A 13,615-nucleotide genomic window follows, 5' to 3' on the forward strand; every position below is an offset into this window, starting at 1 on the left:
TGTTGGATAATTAGCATGGTGTGTCCTGCACTGGGTCTTGTTGGCTCTTGGGTGGATCTTGGTTTCAGTGTAGGTGTGGACAGTTTTGGGTGAGCTCCTGTCTATTAATGTTCCCTGGAGTCAGGAGCTCTCTGATGTTCTAAAGGTTTGGAGTTAAGCCTCCTGCCTCTGGCTTTTAATCCTTCTCTTACAGTAGCCTCAAGCCTTCTCCATTCATACAGCATAGAAGATAAAACCCCTAGATTTTTGTTGAAACAATGCTCCACAGCCAGGAACATCCAGAGAGATTCACAGAGATATATTGAGAAGAGAAGAGGGAGGAGGGAGATAGAGGTGACCAGGAAGAGAAAAGGGAGAACAAAAGAGGAAAGAGCTATCTAGTCAGTAATCAATTCCCTTAGTGCTCTCCACAGCCTGGAACACTCAGAGAGACTCACAGAGTTATGTAGAGAAGAGAAAAGGGAATAAGGAGATAGAGGTGACCTGGAGTAGAGAAAGGAGTGTCAAAAGGGGAGAGAACAATAAAGCTGGTAGTCAAATCCTAAGTAAAAATGAACACTGAAGATTAGATTATCAGGGGGTACAAAATTGATAACAGATATCAAAAGCAAAGACTAAACACCTAGAAATATTTTAGACTCTCAAAAATACAATATAAAAAATACAAAACATAATCAATCACAAAAATTTAAAGAAAAAAATATATGGAATTTGTCTATCTCTTAGTCTGTATACCAAACTCCAGGTAGAAAAATAATAATTATACCAGCTGAAACAAGTGTCTGCACTGGTCCAATTAACTGTAGCCAAGGCAGCAGGCAAGATGGTAGAGTAGAATCTTGACTGTTGGAGTATGCTGTTCCTACAGAAAAGGGATTATTGAAAACTGGACAAATGTACCATTGTTTTCTAAATCAGGGAGCCAGTTAATTACATAGTCAATATGAGACAACAGAATGCAGTGAAATGTTGCCCGAATGAAAGGACAAGAGCAGAGATTCTTTGTATTTCTCCACTTATAAAACTACACCTGGAGTCCTGACTTATTTCAGGAGAGGTTAGACAAATAAGAGTACATTCATTGACTCAACATTAAAAATTATTGTTTAACAATTTTCTGTAAGTGCCTAGACACATATAGTTTCATATAGTTTCAAATTCTGTTTTATTTATGCACCAGAATAAATGTATAAACAATATAAGACAAATCTCTCAATGAATTTGATGAAAGAATTGCTTAAAGTGGAATTCCTTTGAGTTAAATTATAAATGAACTATATATATATAAATTAGAAGATAACCAACATGTTCAACAAGAACAATATAAATGTTTTTCATTTGTTCTATTTTTTACATTCAGATTTTTTATTCTTCAAGACTAAGAGGCTCCCAGAGATTAAATATTTATCACACTTTGCTTTTCTCAGGAAAGAAGCATAAGACATGGGGATCGATTTTTTTGCATAAAAGTCTATTTTTGTCTTGATAGTCAAGATTGCATGTGGTATAATGTTAGAAGAGGGCACTTATAGGAAAGTAATTCTCATGCAAATGTCATTTTTTTCATTAGACAACTCCAAACAGGAAAAAAATATGTAAATAAATTCCACCACTTTGTTAACATTCAGTTCAGTTCAGTTGCTCAGTCATGTCTGACTCTGTTACATTATAGAGGTTTAATTGATAAGCTTTCAACAGTAGCTGAGATAGTCAGTCTCTCAACGTGAATATAATATGGGCTTCTACCTTTGCTTTCCTTAATAATGATATTGTTGCAACATCAAAAACATATAAATTTGGAAACATATTGGTACTATTAGGAATTATCTTCTAATTAGCTATTGAGTACTTAAGTCTCTGATTTCTGTGGATTGAGCTGAAATTTCTAGAACAAGAGGAAGAGATATTTTCATCCTACCATCTTACCCTACCTCCTGTCACAATTCCCAATCATTACATAGTTCACCTCTCCCAGGCATCAAAATAATCCCCTGGAAAACTGACGCTTTTTATTCTTATGCACATTCAGAAAATAGAGTTAAGAGGAGTACCCGTGTATGTGTGTGTATGTTTATTTGTATGTTTGTGTGTATAAGTGTGTATAGTCACACGTGACTGTTGGGGTTGGGAAGTATGTTATGGATTATGTGTAAGTATTCAGTCATGTCTGACTCTTTGCGACCCTTTGGACTGTAGCCTGCCAGGCTACTCTGTCCATGGGATTTTTCAGGCAAGAATACTGAAGTGGGTTGCCATTTTCTTTCTCCAAGGGATTTCCCCCACCCAGGGCTGGAACTCACATCTCCTTTGACATTCTTTCACTCACTGAGCCATTGGGGAAGCCCTGTTGGGAGTTATGAGGAAGGGTGAAAAGAGAAATGTTGAAAATAAATGCTGATTTTATGAAATGTTAATTTTCAACACATGGTACAATTCCTGGCCACCTGTTCCAGGCCGCCACACATGTCCTTCCATAAAGACCAAATTACTTATTGATTGGCATTTCTCCTTGATCTAGTGGATAAGTTGATCTTGTGTGAGTCTGCTTTTGTTTGACAGATACCCAGGGTTATCTCTTTGAAAGCATCCTCAATATATAGACAAAATCATCTATCTTTTCTTTTTTTGCTCAATCAGAACTTTGAACTAAATTTTAGAACTTATATTATTTTAAGTTATTTGCATACCAAACAAGTACGAAATCTCTTAAAATACAGATTGTATTTATCTCCTATTCCTTAAGCATGTGTCTAAAACATAGTTGATAACACTGTATTACTTCCATATGTAACAGTATCACTTCAAATCTAACAGTTTAAAACAATGCATATATATAATTTCACAGCTTCTATGGATCAGGAGCACAACTTAACTGGGTCTTCCACAAGGTTTCAATCAATACATAAGCAAGAGTTAGGTTCTCACCAGAAGTCTTTTCGAGGGAAGGATTTACCCCCAAACTCACGTCGTTGGTGATATCCAGTTCCTTGCAGGATTTTGGATTGAGAGCTTCAGTTTCTTTCTGGTTATCAGCAAGAGGCAGCTCTCAGCTTCTTACCATGTGGATCTTCCCAACATGGCCACTTGCTTCCTCAAAGACAATAAAGGACAAAGTCCAAAGGCAATTGCTATGGTCTTAAATAATGTAATCAGAAAGTGCTGTTCCATAAACTTTGCCATATTCCATTGGTTTGAAATAAGTTATAGGTCCCTCCCATGTCAAACAAGGGGTGTGAGTACAAAGAGGTGGGGATAACTAAAGGAACTTTTATTAATAGAATGTCTTCACCACAACCACAGAAAGTTTTGTTTTATTTATTCAATATTTTGATGGAGTGTGGAGGAGTGGTGTATTTGGTTGCTGATTAGAATACAAAGAAGCATCTCCAGGAGTTGAAAATTTCAGTATTATTGTCTCTCTGTTACTGTTTTCTTTTGATTATTCTTTAATAAGGCCATCTTGGGTATTCTGTGTGTCTCTTTCTCTGCCTCACTCTCCCAGGTATAATGGAAAGATCTAAAAGATAATATTCATGTGTCTATAGAAAATTTAAGGGTAAAATAGTAAATTACTAAATAAAGAGTGCAAAATCTTATATACAGTGTGATTGTGGATCTTAAATCTAAATAATCAGTCATAGGAAAAGATTAGAACAATATAAAAAGAAAAATCTATAGTAAGTATCTCTGTAGTGTGATCTTTGGCTTTGTTGCTGTTATTTTTCCTTTCTATTATATGTATGTATAATTCTTAATATAATAAAATAAAAGATAAAATGTATTTGTAAATTTTTTTTATATTTGCTGGATATTCCTGTTAGTTTGATGACAATAAAGTGAAAATAAACCAAAATGTCTTTCCTAGTAGCACTTTTTGCTGGATGTGATCACACACAAAACTTCTGGTAAACAGAAGAATTTCTATTGCATTTATGATGGTAATTATTTTTGAACATAAGATTGTACTCTTAAGGATTACTATTCCAGGGTCACTGGCTTCCTGAGATTGCATATAATTCTTCCAGACTTCAAGCAAAAAGAAATGTAACACACAACTTGGGACCAATGAACTATATCGTAACTCTATTTGAAAGTTAAATTTTTAAAAAAGTTATTCAAAAATATTTTATTATCTTAAAAGTGGGAAATATTAACAGAGTTTTAGGTCTTTAGAAGTTTTCTAAATTCTCTTCAGAAGCACAGTGAGTTCTACAGTTACTTCTCTGAAGTAGGGAATTCTATCTGGCAGTGGACATGTCAATTATAAGCACACTGTGTCATTCTATAGAAACCTTTAAGCCCTGGGTATGTCTGCAGAATTCATTATGGTTTCAAGCAACAAGAAATAACGCTGTTACTGTCATGCTCTACCTCCCTCAGAATGGTTGTAAAAACCTGATGTCATGGCAAATATATATTGCTATTTTTTTGTTGGCCTCAGAAAAACTCAAAAGTGATGGATAAAATGAATTCCACATGGACAATTTCTCACCAACTTATTAAATTTAAATAATATGTACTTTGTTACAATAGCAAATATTAACTACTGCAGTATTCATTTTCTCCACTTAGTAGGTGACAAAGGAAACTAAGCTCTAGTGTGTTTTCCCTAATTTTAAAAATAGTGAAAGTTACACTCAGGTTCTGTTATCACAGTTTCATTGATATCAAAATGTCCTTAAAGTTTAAAAGTTTTGATCTTTAATGGAAATTTTCATGTGAATTTTCTTGGTGATTCTGTACCATTTTTGTCACATTACACCACAATACGAAATAATAAGAAATACCTAAAAATACATTTATATTTGTATGTACATACACACACACATATATATAAATGTATGCTGTGTTTCTTAATACAGACTTCCTACAATCCTTGTAAATATGAGTTTTAGCATAATCTTTTGTTCTAATATTTAGTCTTTGGCCCCAATTTCTGACATAAAGTTCCTAAGATCTTTGTAATTTCCTGAGGATAGGAGCATCTGACATCAAACTCCTAAATCCTTCAGAATTTTCTGGATGATTGGAATGTCTTTCATGGTAAGGAGGTAACTCCTAGTAGGTTCCTGGATGGAGCTGGTCATCAGAAAGACCAAGCCATGATTAGAAACTTGTAACTTTCAGTCTCACCCTCTGTCCTCCATGAAGGGGAAAGGGCTTGGAGACTGAATCAATACCTACATGATGAAGCCTCAATAGAAATCCAAATAGTACAAGGTTGAAGAACTTCCAGGTTGGTGAACATATCCACATGGTGGGACAGTGGTACAACCCAACAAAAGCTCTTACATTCAGGAACCTTCCAAACTTTGCCTGATGTGTTTCTTCACCTGACTGTCCACTATATCCTTTATCAATCATATCCTTTACTATATAATAAACTTGTAAATGTAAGTCAGTGTTTTCCTGAGTTCTGTAAGCTCTTCTAGCAAATAATAAAATCCAAGGAGGGCACTCATGAATGCATCTAATTTGTGGTCAATTTGTACAGAAGCTTTGGGTAGCTTGAGGAGTTACTATTTGCAAGTGGAGTCTGAAGTGGAGGAAAGTCTTGTGGGACAGAGCTCTCAAACTGTGGGATATGAGCTAACCCTGTTAGTGTTAAAATTGAATTGTAGGACACCTTCTGGTGTTGTAGAGAACTGTTTGGCTTGGGCAAGTGTCAGAAGTGAAATGTTCTGAGAGGGTAATGGAAAAGAGATACACAGGCGTGTTCTTCCTATCACATTATTCCAATTTATAAATTTTTTTTTCATTATGTTTTATTAAACATATTCAGCACTTAATCAACCAACATTTCTCTAATTCAGGACTTTTAACAAAAATCAGAACCATTTTACCATTTGGAGGAGCTAGGAGAAATATCCAGAATCTTAGAGGTTTTTCAGGAGCCCAGAAAAGGTAAAAAGAAAAAAAATTATAACTGCTAAATGTGTATAATACATAAAACAGCTTGGCTATGTATAATATGTGTATATATTATAAATATAATATAATTAGCTTCCCTGGTAGCTCATCAGTAAAGAATCTGCTTGCTACGCAGAAGCAGATTCTATCCTCAGGCTGGGTTCTATCCTCAGGCTGGGAAGATACCCTGAAGAAGGAAATGGCAACACACTCCAGTATTTTTGCCTGGGAAATCCCTCAGGCTGGTTCTATCCTCAGGCTGGGAAGATACCCTGAAGGAGGAAATGGCAACACACTCCAGTATTCTTGCTTGGGAAATCCCATTGACAGAGGAGGCTGGTGGGCTACAGCGCATGGGGTTGCAAAAGTGTCAGACACTACTTAGCAATGAAACAGCGATAAAAATAATATAATATGCATATAAATATATACAGTGAGTGCAAGTGTGTTTATATACATATACATATATACTTTAAATTGCAAAAGAAAGCTGCAAAACTAAAATTAATGAATATTTAACTAAACATCTGCAAAATGATTAGTTAACAGTTTGTCAACTACAAAAATTGGTTAGTATTTATCAAAATTTAATCACACTCAGAAAAAATTCCATTCATTACCAGGAAAACTCAGTGGTGACAGATTTCTCTGTGTTGTTTTCTGATGTATCTCAAGCTTCCTGAAATAATACATGACACAGAGTAAAATGTTAATAAAAAGGGAGGGAATATGTGTATACCTATGGCTGCTTCAGAGACTTCCCTGGTGGCTCAGACGGTAAAGCGTCTGCCTACAGTGCAGGAGACCTGGGTTCGATCCCTGGGTCAGGAAGATCCCCTGGCGAAGGAAATGGCAATCCACTCCAGTACTCTTGCCTGGAAAGTCCCATGGACAGAGGAGCCTGGTAGTCTACAGTCCATGGGGTCGCAAAGAGTCGGACACGACTGAGCGACTTCACTTATGGCTGATTCATGTTGAGGTTTGACAGAAAACAAAATTCTGTAAAGCAATTATCCTTCAATAAGAGAATAAATTAAAAAGAAACGAAGAACTTTTTAATGAATGAATGAATTTGTAGCAATAACTTTTCTTGCTTACATATTTACCTATCACAATGTTCTCCAAGAAATCATAGACAGTGATATTCAAAAGGGAAAATTTGGAGCCTAACAATTTCCAAAACAACATTTACAAAAATGATCTCAACATTTCTAGAAAAAATAATTGCATATGATAAAGCTACCTAAATATTGATATGCTTAGACCTGAATTTCTCTTTCAGTGGTACCCATTAGGGCATTATCCCTATAATAGCAGTACCCATTAGTTCTAAAGGGAACATCTTTCCAATCTTCCTCAGGATGCTAAGAAAATCAGATATATACTTATATTAGCACAGTGAAAGACAATGCTTTATAATTTATTTGTATAATACAAAACACAGAATTAAATGTGATCTCACTAATGTTTAGTAGTATTTGCCATGTGTCCAACACTATATAAGCCTTAGGTGTTGCACAAAAATAGACTGAGGGATAGCTCCTGTCTTCAGAGTGCTTGCATTCAATTTGGGAAGATAAGAGAAGTATACACAAAAATTGTTCCCCTGCAATTTCTTTGTTTTATTCTGGGGATCTACATAGAGAAATCTTCAAAGGACATCATGATAAATATGTAACTAATTATCAACATCTCATTCTATATTTAAAGACATGAAACTGTGTAAATCTGGCTATAATTAGTAATATCTGTCCACATTTTGATTATTGTGTGGATTTCTATTGTACATGATTGTTCCTGGCTATGTGAGCAACTTGCCTTCAGTGAGCATAGAAGAACCAAAAAAACCCACCCACACACAAAAAGCAAAGTCAAATAAAACAAAATTTCTTCCCCATCTTATCCAGATCTGCATTGAGACAGAGACTGGAGATTAAAATGGCTCTTGAACAAGAAATTAATGGAGAACGGCAATTGCAAAATTTGGATGTCTCTTTACGTAGTAGCCAGTAAGAGACATTTGGTTTAGCAATGAGCTTTTCTATTTACTCCCCACAGGACTAAGCAAGCACAGCGTACAATACAAGGGGATGTGGACTCTAAAAAGTAGAGGAACCAGCACTTCAATGCTTCATAATGGGACAGACAAACTCCATTTTGGGAAGAGAGATGATTTCATAAGTATGAACTACTTAGAAAACCAGATCGAGAGCTAGAAGTCATGAATATTGCCATGGACTCTGGTCAACTTTAGTTGACCAGTCTAGTGATTTTTCGAAAATGATTCTGACACATTCTCTCTGGTGACTATGGACTTCACCACTTTTTCTTGTTTTACATGAATTTCATTCTGAAATATACATTATTTATATGTGGGCTTCAAAGTACTCTAGTGAGATGATCTGGTTTCTGAGATTTAATGTTTTAAGATGTGTGTGTATGGGACGGGGCTGGGTGGGGAATGTTTACAAATTTGATTTATGCAACTTTACCCCTAGGAAAATCTGAAAAATATTGAAATAAGTTTACAATCCTTGCTGATTGGTTCATGCAGGTGGGTGAGAAAGCTTTGAGAATATTTGTTTGGTGTTCTCATGTACCAGATAAACTGTGTTGTGGGACCCACAGCCCCCAAATTCCTCACTGTTCTCAGATATTGGATTGCTAAAAGTGACTGTACTGTGATTAGTTGCTCAGTCCTGTCTGACTCTTAATGACCCCTTGAACTGTAGCCCACCAGGCTCCTCTGTCCATGGGGATTCTCCAGGCAAGAATACTGGAGTGGGTTGTCATGCCCTCCTCCAGGAGATCTTCCCAACCCAGGGATCAAACCCATGTCTCTTACATCTCCTACAATAGCAGATGGGTTCTTTACTGCCCATTCCCATGGCAGAGTTTGATGCTGGATCTGTAGCAAATAGACCCTGGCAGAAGACTCAATTTAGGGATGCAGAGATGGCTCAGAGACCTGGGGTGGGGTCCAAGTAGATGGAAGGTGGCCATTGCTGGTGCTTCCTCTGGCAGTGCCTCAGGAGTAACTAACATGCCATGGTCCATTTCCCAGCTGAACAAATAATTCAGGTCTGCCCACCAGCCACAGCTTGATGATGGATCAGGGGTTGACATCATCATGGAAGTCCAGATCTTTGGCAGCAGTGTGGCTGCCTCAATTCTTGAAGTCACAGCACCCTGCCCTGGCAACCAGGTCCAGCCTCGCATGCGCTTTGGCCCTGCCCACACCACACCATAGCCATGCAGTGGACCTGGGACAACCACAGCAGGGGATATGAGCCTCAAACACCTACTCATGTCATGCATCAGACCTCTGTGAGCGAATGGACATCACTTGTTTCAGCACTCCCCTTTCTTAGTACAGGGAACCCACTCAAGAGGGATGGAGCCTGACTGAGACTGACCCTCATGGGACTACTCCAACTAGGGGACAGACCCAACCCTTCACAGAAGCAATAACCAGGGAGCAGAAAGGAAGTTTTGCCTCACACTTGCACAGGTTTTAGATACCCCAGTAATAACCACACCTCCTCTAAAGGAGACGGCAATCAGCACACCCTAGGAAAGACACGGCCCACATCGAAACCAGCCCTCACAGTAACAACATTGAACACACTCAGTATACACAAGGACTCCTGCATAAACATCCCTCTGAGACCACAACAGATAACAGAACTGTTCCTAAAGTCACAGGGACAGAGTCAAGCAAAATGAAAAGGCAGATGAACTACTCCCAATTAAAACAGCAAGAGAAATCCCCTCAAAGAATAAATAATGAAGCAGAGATCACCAGTCTACTGGACTAGTGAGTTCAAAAGAGTGGTAATAAAAATGTTAACTAAATTAAGCCACATTATCAGTATAAATGCAGATCACCGCAAAAATGAACTAGAAACTACAAAGATGAACAAATCAAAAATACTCAATTCAATTTCTGAGATAAAAAACAACCTATGAGCAATGAATAACTGATTAAATGATACAGAACAGATAAATAACCTGGATAATAGAATAATGAAAATCATGAATCAAAATGGCAGAAAGAAAAACAAGTGGGAAAAATGAAAACATATGATATCAATTTTATAATAAAAAATGTGCCAACCTATTCATAATAGGGGTTTCAGAAAGAAGAGAGAGAGAAGGGGACCTAAATTGTATTTGAAGAAATTATGGCTGAAAATTTCCCAATCCTAAATAAGGAAACAGATAATGAGGTACAAAAACAGAGGATTTCAAACAAAATGAATTTGCAAATGATTTGACCAATAGGAGGTTAATATCCAAAATATACATTATACAAAATATAAATCAGTCAAAACATGCAGAAGACCTGAAAAGATAATTGTACAAATAGGGACATGTAGAGGGCCAATGGTCACATGAAACGATGCTTAACATTGATAACTATTAGAGAAAAGCAAGTCAAAACCAGAATGAGATATCACGTCACATTGGTCAGAATGGCTATCATCAAAAACTCTGCACGTGATAAATGATATAGAGGGTGTGGTAATGTAAATTGGTGCAGTCACTATGGAAAATGGTATGAAGGTTCCTTTAAGAACTACAAATAAAGCTATCTAAACTTATGATTCAAGAATTCCACTTGTGTATATATTTGGACAAAACAAAAACTCTAATTCAAAAAGAGACATACCCCCCAATGTTCATAGCAGCACTATTTACAACAACTAAGAAATCTACCACTTGGTAATAGAAAACCAAGTGCTCATCAACAGAAAAATTGTTTAAAGACGTAACTGTGAGGCTGTCACGGCTAACGCCATGGCAGGCAGCCTAGATTAGGAGTAGGCCTGGTTTCCCAGGGTAACATAATAATCAGGCCTCCTAGAGCCAGCCAATCAACATATGCCTAGCCAGAGAAAAGGGAACCTATCAGGGGAAAGCTGAAAGCCCCACGTTGGGCCAACAAAAATTACCTTGCAACTGTGTAACCTATCAGCTTGCGCCAACTACCCACTGTGTAACCAATCCGATTGCGCCAACTACCGGCTGCTTATTTTGACCTAATAAATACCGGAGAGAACTGGGGCTCGGGGCCTTTCGTCCTCACACACCTGGTGAGGGCGGGAGGCCCTGGCTCGAGTCAGTAATAAATTCCCCTATTGCGAGCTGCATTGTTTCGAGGAGTCTTCTTTCCTGACTGGGGACTCGGACTACGGGCAGAACAGTAACATATATATATATAATTACAAATATATACACACTTGCACACATACGCATATACAGACACACACACACACACACACACACACACACATATATATATATATATATAATGGAATATTAGTCATAAAAAGAATGAACTATTGCCATTTGCAGCAATGTGGATGGACCCATAGAATACTTATGCTTAGTGAAACAAGTCAAACATAGAAAGAAAACTATTATGTGATACAACTTATATATGGAATTTAAACAATAACACAAATGAATGTACATACACAACAGAAACAAATTCTCAGGCATAGAAAACAAACTTATGATTACCAAAGGGGAGCTCAGGGAAGGAACAGTTTAGGAGTATGGGATTAATAGATACAAACAACTAAAAACTGATAAGCAACAAAGATTTACTGTGTAGCATTGGTGATTATACCCAATATCTTATAATAACCTATAATGGAATATGATCTGCAAAAAAAAAAAACCTCTGAATATTGAAACTAACACAATATCGTAAATTAACTGAAAAAAAAAATCAAAGTAAAACATATACAAAAAACTCAAGGCTTTCTCATGGGCAACCCGAATTGGGAATCATTGAATGTGTGTGTGTGCACTTAGTCATGTCTGACTCTCTGTGACCCCATGGACTGTAGCCCGCCAGGCTCCTCTGTCCCTGGGATTTTCTAGGCAAGACTACTGGAAGAGGTTGCCATTTCCTTATCCAGCAGACCTTCCAGACCTAGGGATCAAACCCACGTCTCCTGCATTGGCAGGCAGAAACACTGCACCACCTGGGAACCACTGGGTATTTATAATCAAGTTGCATCAGAGGCCAGGAAATTTCCATAAAAGGATGTTTCAAGAGCACTTTATCTTAGGAAGCTTTTCCTTGAGCACTGGGAAAAGACACAAATATGTGGTTTTATTTTCCCCCCTGTATTGTAATTCTGTTTAGTCACTCCAGAACCCTAAGTACCAATACTTTGTTGGAGTCACAGACCCCCAGCATGCTGTATATCCATAGCTACTGACTTCCCACGTGAAGGATGTAGGCTTTCACAAACAGGGTTTTCCCCAAATCTCTACAGAGTAAATAACCTCTCACAGAGTGAAGGGTAGCCCATAGATGAGGTGGGATTACTACAGATTCAAGCATACAATCCTGAGAAGAAAATCCAGTGGAAAATTTAGGAGTGATGTTGTTTTAACTTTCTTATGCCCAATATATAATAAAGAGATACAACCTTTCTTGGAAGCACAAATCTGTGATATTTAAAGTTATCACACACACAAAAAAATAAAGTTCTCACAGCTTGGGAAAATTGCTTTAGAACATATACCATATAGAACTAGAAGGAAGTCTATTCCTGTGATCACATTGCCTAATACCCAGTTAATATTGCTCCCTAGGCATCTTCCCTGGTAGCTCAGCTGGTAAAGAATCCGCCTGCAATTCAGGAGACCCCAGTTTGATTCCTGGGTCAGGAAGATCCTCTGGAGAAGGGATAGGCTACCCACTCCAGTATTCTGGCCTGGAGAATTCCATGGACTGTATAGTTCGTGGGGTTGCAAAGAATCGAACATGACTGGACAACTTTCACTTTCACTAGGCATCTTACTATCCACTCAAACTTAATACAGCCAATAATGAATTAAATTGCTTTTTTCTATCTTCTCTTTCAAGCCACAGCGACGGAAGATCCATTTCCTCATGTGCAAAACAGGGGATTTGAACTAAGAGGCTCTCAAAGGGCCCTTCCAGCTCGGAAGCTATAATTTGCTGGGCAGTTCTCAGTTCATTGCTAATGGCTTTACAAGGCTCTAGAACTTTAAAATCATTACTGTTTTTTCTTTTTTTTTCCTGTGTTAATGGCATATGGTTCACATTTTTTATCTCACCAAATAAAGCAAGCTGAGCATTTTCGTAAGTTACTGTGAGACCAGAGACAAAGAAATAAAGTAGTGAAAGTGATAGTTGCTCGGTCATATCTGAGTTTTTGTGACGCCATGGACTGTAGCCTGCCAGACTCCTCTGTCCATGGAATTCTCCAGGCCAGAATACTGGACTGGGTAGCTATTCCCTTCTCCATGGAATCTTCCCAACCCAGGGATGTAACCTGAATCTCCTACACTGCGGTCAGATTCTTGATTGTCTGAGCCATTAGCAAAGCCCCAATTACTTCACTTTGCTTGAAAGTGTTAGTGGCTCAGTCATGTCTGATGCTTTGCAACTCCATGGACTGTAGCCCCCTGGACTCCCCTGTCCATGGAATTTTCCAGTCAAAAATACTGGAGTGGGTAGCCATTCCCTTCTCAACCCAACCCAGGTCTTCCCAACCCAGGGATTGAACCAGGTCTCCTGCACTGCAGGCAGATTCTTTATCGTCTGAGTCACCAGGTAAGAGGTAAGACACGATCAAAAGAGGGTTACCAGTTTAGCTTATGTTCAGATCTCCAGGCATCACTGCCCTGCCTAAGCCCAGTGAGAGTGGCCAGGGCT

The sequence above is a fragment of the Cervus canadensis genome, chromosome 20, assembly GCF_019320065.1.
Source record: "Cervus canadensis isolate Bull #8, Minnesota chromosome 20, ASM1932006v1, whole genome shotgun sequence".
Taxonomy (NCBI): domain Eukaryota; kingdom Metazoa; phylum Chordata; class Mammalia; order Artiodactyla; family Cervidae; genus Cervus; species Cervus canadensis.